Raw genomic sequence first — 8,545 nt, 5'->3', positions numbered from 1 at the left:
AGAATATAATCAATCTGATTTCAGTATTGACCATCTGGTGATGTCCATGTATAGCCTCCTCTCCTCTGTTGTTGGAAGAGGGTGTTTGCTATGACCAGTGTGTTCTCTTGGAAAAACTCTATTAGCCTTTGCCCTGCTTCATTTGGTCCTCCAAGGCCAAATTTGCCTGTTATTCCAGGTATTTCATGATTTCCTACTTTTGCATTCCAGTCCCCTATAATGAAAAGGACATCTTTTGGGTGTTAGTTCTAGAAGGTTTTGTAGGTCTTCATAGAACCATTCAGCTTTTTCAACGTTACTGGTCGGGGCACAGATTTGGATTGCTGTGATAGTGAATGGTTTGCCTTGGAAACGAACAGAGATCATTCTGTCATTTTTGAGATTGCATCCAAGTACTACAGTTCAGACTCTTGTTGACTATAATGGCTACTCCATTTCTTCCAAGGGATTCTTTCCCACAGTAGTAGATACAATGGTCATCTGAGTAAATTCACCCATTCCAGTCCATTTTAGATCGCTGATTCCTAAAATGTCAACATTCACTCTTGCCATCTCCTGTTTGACCACTTCTGATTTGCCTTCATTCATGGACTCGACATTCCAGACTTGTATGCAATATTTCTTTTTGCAGCATCAGACTTTACTTCCAATATTCACAACTGTGTGTTCTTTTTGCTTTGGCTATGTCTTTTCAGTCTTTCTGGAGTTATTTCTCCACTGATCTCCAGTAGCATATTGGGCACCTACCAACCTGGAGAGTTCATCTTTCAGTGTCCTATCTTTTTGCCTTTTCATACTGTTCATGGGGTTCTCAAGGCAAGAATACTGAAGTGGTTTGCCATTCCATTTTCCAGTGGATCACGTTTTTTCAGAACTCTCCACGAAGGCAAGGAACATACTTAAAAAAAAATAAAAGAAAAGAAACAACAACTTTAAAACCCCTAGCTAACAACTACTCAGTATTTAGAGAAAATAACATATGAAGGAATAATACCAAAATATGGTCATTTCTGTATTGTATCATTATGGATGATATTTTCTGTTTTATATTTTCCATATTTCCAAATTTTCCTATGATGAAGGATATATTACTTTAATAGGGTATCATGATTAAAGAAAAGTAAGCTATGTTTATTTTGTATTTATGCATACTTATTTTAAAAGTGATTATTTTGAACAAAATATTATTATATGATTGCAATTTTATCCTTACACAAAACAGAATATATGGAAGCTTCAGTGTAGCATAAATAAACCAAAACTATTTTCAAAATAAAACTGTTTAAGTGAAACTATAATAGAGTCCCTCTGGTTACACTTAAACAGATTATTTCTCTACTTTTTAAATCCACCATACTTTCCTGTTATGAGATGATACAGGTCAGTAGGGCATTTCACATTCAAAGTGTGTTTCTTAGCAATACCCTTTGAGCCAGAGTGTCTGTTTAATATCAATCACTTTCTTCTGTGGAAAATTCTTAAAAACATTTCTTTCATTCTGTGAATAAGCAATGTGAAGCAGGCCAGCAGGTCCCAGTTGCAAAGGGAGAAAAGGAGTATCAATTTTATAATCACTAGCATTCTCTTTTCACTTTGGTTTACTCTAATGTCTTACATTTGGGGAAATATATTTGAATTTTTCATTCCCAGTTACATACTTTCAGAAACACTTTTCTTTGTCAAGGATTTGGACTGAAAAAGAATAGAAGCCATAAATATGTCATTGTTTGGTTTTATCAAACCTGAAATAGTTACTGACCTTAAAGCATACATTTCACTTGAAAAACACAGCCTTCTCATTAGCTCACTCACTGTCTACCTAAAATGCAAGGTAGAATCACTGAAAAATCTTTTGTAATATATCCCTGCCCTGGTTCAAAACCCAAGTTATTATCTCTGGAGTGGAACTTGGAGTTCTCCAGGTGATGGTAATGCAGTAGAGACTGGACTGAAAACCATTGCATTATTGCAGTGTTCACAGAACCAGTTTTTGTTTCCCTAACACTGTGCAAGAAAGGTAGTAAGTGATGACTAGTTTCTTAAAACATGAATGAAAGATGATACCTCAGCATAGCTCAGGTATTTTATTTTATACATAGATTTGCTACAATTACTCAAATGTAAAATTCAAATAATAAAACCATAAAGAACCCAAAATTAAAAAAAAAAACGTTTCATATGTTAAAAGCAAGCAAGAAATGAATAAACGGTTTTAAAATGTTTTCATTTTACTATAAACTATTTTACTTACACTAAGTATGGAGTCTAAATTCAAAGCATTAAAAAAAAAAAGATTATGTGTACATGTGTGTTGATATTTATCTTGGCATTAGCCAACATAGAAATCTTTGTGATAGTAAAAATGTTTTGTGTCTTAACTGTATTAATGTCAATCCTGGTTTTTATACTGTTTTGCAAGATTTTATCATTGGGGGAAACTAGGTAAATAGCCCCTAGGATTGCCCCATATTATTTTTTATAATTGCATATAAATTTACAATTACCTCAAAATAATTTTTTAATTTAAAATAAGGCTAAAAATTGTTTATCTACAGACTTTATCCCGTGAGATTTTGAATCACTTGATCCATGGAGGATTGGGCACATGTCTTTTTTAGTTAAGACCCTAGAGGATTCTAACATACAGATAGGACTGACAATCAGCCTTAGAGCTCCTTTCACTTGTGTGTCCAGGGAGATATATGGTTAGGAGAATTAACTCTTGAATATATTTGTTTCATTTCATTTCTAGCAGCATCGTGTACTTGCTCTGTAATGTTGACTCTGTTTCCCTATGTGTACACGGTATACAATAGTAATACTTAAAAATTGTTGTTAAACTAAATAATTCAATATTTGTAAATTACTTAGTGCCTAAAACATAATCATCAAAAAGTGTTTATATTACTTTCATCATTTTATTATTTTCATAACAGTTTATAAAAGAGTAAAATTTTGGAAACAAATCTAAATATATATCAGTAAGAGAATAGATGAAGAAATGTCTTTCATTCCTAAAACAGAACATAGATAGTGAAATTAAATGAGCCAGTACTTAAATAATAATAATGGTTACTTTCACAAGCAAAACATATATCATTAAAAGCTAGAGTACAGAATATAGTTGGTCTTATTCATTATAAAATGAGAAACCATTTTCATATATTGTTTAACAATATATACCCCTTTAGTAATTGGATATAAGCATAAATAAAAAGAATAAATATTGAAATTTAAGAAATGGCTACATCTGCAGAGGGTAGCTGCTGCTGCTGCTGCTGCTAAGTCGCTTCAGTTGTGTCCGACCCTGTGTGATCCCATAGACGGCAGCCCACCAGGCTTCCCCATCCCTGGGATTCTCCAGGCAAGAACACTGGAGTGGGTTGCCGTTTCCTTCTCCAATGCATGAAAGTGAAAAGTGAAAAGTGAAAGTGAAGCCGATCAGTCATGTCCGACTCTTCCCGACCCCATGGACTGCAGCCTACCAGGCTCCTCCATCCTTGGGATTTTCCAGGCAAGAGTACTGGAGTGGGGTGCCATTGCTTTCTCCTGCAGAGGGTGGATGAGTACATGTATGTTTAAATGTATTTATAATGTTCTATCTTTTCAGTTTCATTTTGAATAAATACTTTGATATATATATATATAGCTCTTGTATATCTGAAGTATTTTATAATTATAATGATATTTAATTATATACTAGACTCTAAGCTCTTTAAAGAGATTATTCACTTTATTTTCCCTATAACTCGGTAAAGTATTCTTATTTACCCTAAATGAGACATATAATTACTGTGAGCTATCATTTTCTAGTGGCAAGAATTCAAGGTGTTGAAATTAGATACACCTGAATTTTATTTTTGATCCCTAGCCCTAGTTTTTTCAGTCTCTATCTATAGCAAGGTGGTTGAGAGGTGTAGAAGCAGTGGCTGCAAAGGGCTCAGCATATAGTGAATATCCAGTAGTTGACAGCTACTGGAAGTTGTTTAGCCTGGGGGCAATGAAGAGCCATTGTAGGCTTTTAAAGCACAAAATGACAAGCTGAGATACAATTTGTATAAGATGGAGAAGACAGGAAAATTTGGAATGATTAAATTTATTTATTTATTTTATAGTATACTTCTATATTTTTTAATTTAATTTTTTTAATTTTTAAATTTAAATAAAATTTAAATTTTAAAGTGTATGATGTTTTAAAAGCAAGATTCTTGACCAAATATCCTAGGATTCCCAAAGATAGTTAAAGCTATTCATATGATTATGAATGTCTTTTGATATAAAACACTAAAATTTTACCATGAATGCTTGAAAGCAGCAAAATTGAAAAATTTTATAATTTTTAGAAAAATTTTAAAAATTGCTAATTTTTATATGCTTGGTTTCAAAAATATTCTAAGAATAAGCCCATAGTGGAGAGCTTGCATCATGTTCTAAAATACCTATCTTATCAGAACATTAACCAAGGTAAACTTTATCAAAGTTGTGTTTAATAAAGAGGATTACAGTGATTAGATGTGTTAGCTAACACTAGTGTGGTAATCATTTTGCAATATATAAGTGTATCAGATCAATGTGTCTTTCACCATAATCTTATGAAATGTTACGGGTGAACTATCTCAATAAAGCTGAAAAATATAAAGAGATTTTTAACTATTCTTTGATACATGAATTATGTTTTATATACTTCATAGTGTATCATGTATAAAGAAGCAGATGATTAAATTGATAAAATTTTCAGGAATATGTGATAATGATAATTCTTTAAATTCATTTGTGAGACACTTCTTAAAAATGAATTTAAAATATTTCTTATATGTCACAGGAATTTTTAGCACTATTTTTTACCTAACTTTTTTGTTCTTTACAGAAAATGTTCCTTACTTACCTGTTCCTATCTGTCTCAATAATAAAATATTTATTTTCTGTAAGAATGAAGCCACACTATTGTGATATTTATACTCATTTCCCAGCTAAAAATGACAGGACAGAGTGGACAGCAGGATGGAATTGGTATCACTCCAGTACTTTGGCCACCTCATGCGAAGAGTTGACTCATTGGAAAAGACTCTGATGCTGGGAGGGATTGGGGGCAGGAGGAGAAGGGGACGGCAGAGGATGAGATGGCTGGATGGCATCACTGACTCGATGGACATGAGTCTGGGTGAACTCCATGAGTTGGTGATGGACAGGGAGGCCTGGCGTGCTGCGATTCATGGGGTCGCAAAGAGTCGGACATGACTGAGCAACTGAACTGAACTGAGACTTGGGTTTAAATCCTGGACTGGACTCTTATAATTATCATTTTAGCCTATTTATCATCCCTCTCACTCTAAGATTATTCATATGTTAAAAAGAGATAATAATAGTATCAAACTCATAAGGTTGCTTTTGAATATGTAACAAGACAATGTCTGAGTGCATATAACATGAACTTATCAGAAATGCTCAAGGTAGGATAGAAGCAACATTTCAATTATGTTGTGGAAGCCTTTATTGGAATCTACATCAATGTATTTGATGGTTCTTCTTAATATTGATTTATTACATTTCATACAAACTACATGTTTTCAATGTAATAAAAAATTATCATAATTTTTCTATATCACAATAGAGTAAAAAGACAAAACAACAGTAAAACCACACTGCAACCCGAAAAGATCAAACTCTAGTCTAGACTGTCTGAATAAATGCCTGTGTAACTTTACCTATTCATTTGGTATTTATGGGTTAATACCTTTCTTATCTGTAAAATTAAGAGTCACACTAGATAATTTCTGAGGTAAACTTTAAGAAATGGATCCAAGAAAGTTAAAAAATACCTTGCTATCATTCCATTTCAAAAATTATCTAACCCTATCAATGAGTGGTGAACAAAGAACAAATATAAATCCACATTGCAAAAAAATGAAAATACCTTTCGTCTATAGAATGCCACTTATGAAACCAGGTTTTTTTTTGGTATGCCTAAATGTTTTGCTATTCATACATAGCAGAAAAAAAATGTCTGAAATATTTTTGTTAAACAACCACTGCCAACAACCTCCAGTCAAAATAATAATAATAATGGATAAACCTTCAAAGTAATTTAGAATCGTGCCAGTTGGTATGATTTTCTTCATTAAATTCAGTAATTTTAGCCAAATTGATTCTATCCTGTTTGGCAATATAAAATGCAAAACATAACCTTAAATTTTTGTGTACATTATTTTAACCTCTCCTCCCTCACTGGGAATCACTCCTAAGAATGGAGCTATTATTCACTCAGCTGATTAGGCACAAAACTTAGAGATGATTATTGATTACCTCTTTCCCTTCTTTCATATTTGATCTATTAGCAAATCTTTTAGACTCTAGTTTCAGAATATTCCAGTGCAACCACTTTTCCTCTGCTACGATTCTAATCCAGAATCCCTAAACCCCAAATTCACCATCTGGTAGTCTGCTCTCCATAAGATTGCTACAGTGACATTTAAAAAAGGTAATTATATCCCCCTACCCCAGAGTCCTGCAACGTATGTTCATTGAAGTTGGGCTGCTTACAAGGCTTATGGAACCTAACATATCTCAGCACTAGTCTACTCCCTAAATGTATCACATTTCCCTTGTGTTATTGCCCTCCAGCTTTGTTTTATCTAACAGATCCAAGTCCTACCTTACTATCTTTGCATTAACTTTGTCAATGACTACAAATATATTTAGTATAGAATTGCCTGTACTAAATGACTACTAGTATAGAATGACTGCTGCTGCTAAGTCGCTTCAGTCGTGTCCAACTCTGTGCGACCCCATAGATGGCAGCCCACCAGGCTTCCCCGTCCCTGGGATTCTCCAGGCAAGAACACTGGAGTGGATTGCCATTTCCTTCTCCAATGCATCAAAGTGAAAAGTGAAAGTGAAGTCGCTCAGTCGTGTCTGACTCTTAGCGACCTCATGGACTGCAGCCTACCAGGCTCCTCCGTCCATGGATTTTCCAAACAAGAGTACTGGAGTGGGGTGCCATTACCTTCTCCGATAGAATGACTACTAGTATACAATTCATGGTAGCAGGTAGAAAAATGAAAGGGGCTTAGGTAAGAGTATGGATTTGTACCCTTCTTTATGCTTTTCTGACTTAACTTTATTATTTCCTCCTGATGGATGTACTGACTAGGAATTTAAGAAACTGTGTTTAATCACTCCTTTGCATCTTTACCTGCTTGTCTTCTTGTTCTGTGTAACCCAACATGAAAATAGCTTTAAACCCAGAATGTCACAGTTCTCATTAGCCTTTCAACTCAGATCACTCTTTATGATCTGACCATGTACAATGGTATTAAACTTTGTACTTGTGCATGTCTGTGCCTGTGTAAGTGCGTGTGCTCTTGCATGCACATGTGTAGTTTACATAACCAGATAATAAGCTTCTTAATTCAGCAAGTGTGTCTCACAAATCTCTGACATTCCTTCACCCACACATATCCCTGCTATAGCATCCACCATAGTAGGTACTCACTAATTGAATTCTCACTAAAATTTGGCTTATTAACTTCCTTCAAAAATAATGCCCAGAAATTTAAAAAATTGGGTTTAGAAATTGAATATTTATAATCTCTCTAGCTGATTGTAGATCAACATGCCCCTTAAATCAAGAAATGGAAGTTAAAGTAACTTTATGTTTGGTCTTAGATTGAAAATTAAAATACAGAACATAATTCACTTTTTTGGTCTAAGAATTGAAAAAAAACCACCAATAAAATAGCATTTTATACAAGGTGTAATCAGTTTTGCTGTAATAAATGGATTCTGCCTTGTGTAATTACTTCTTTACATAACTTGGTCATTTTATGTTCATTTGTTTTTGTCATCTTCCTTGAATAATTACAATGGGATATGTATATATATGAGAAAAATAATAATCTTCAAAGTATATATTTGTATTTGCAATTCAAAATAATTTCAATATCTTGTCCTAGGGACAAAATAATCAACGGCTGTGACAGTTCATTTGTGTTTAGCTTGCAAACCATGAGAGTAATACGAAATGAAAAACCACTGCAGATTTTTCAATTCACTTAACATAATAATAAGTATCATTTATTTAGAAACTATACATAAAATATTTTCTATGGTCTATAGTTCTTCCTGATTATAAAAATATGCATATATGCAAAAGGAATGCGGCAATGGATTTAATTTTAGATTTTTTTGTTATTTAGATTTTTTTTTCATATTTGAATGTATATTTGAATGTCCCAAGATAAAATCTTATAGAATATTACATGTTATTATTGTATTATTTTGTGTTTTATTCATTATATAAAATACTCATAAAATATATATAGTATTTTATTCAAGATTATCAGAAATTTTTTTTCATTTTTCACACAAATGTTGACCTTAATATGTTGGAAGGAAAGTAAAATGAATAATGACAGTAATAGTAAAAATCTCTGAATAGGAAGTAACCATCCTCAAGATCCACAACTCAAGCAAAACTATGAATTTGCCAGAGTTTTATTTCCTTGACACCTTTTTTCTTTTAGGCATTCCACAACAGTACTAAGGA

Source organism: Bubalus kerabau, chromosome 1 (assembly GCF_029407905.1).
Source record: "Bubalus kerabau isolate K-KA32 ecotype Philippines breed swamp buffalo chromosome 1, PCC_UOA_SB_1v2, whole genome shotgun sequence".
Classification (NCBI taxonomy): Eukaryota; Metazoa; Chordata; class Mammalia; order Artiodactyla; family Bovidae; genus Bubalus; species Bubalus kerabau.
The sequence above is the reverse complement of the archived record's forward strand: the minus strand, read 5'-3'. Positions refer to the sequence as shown.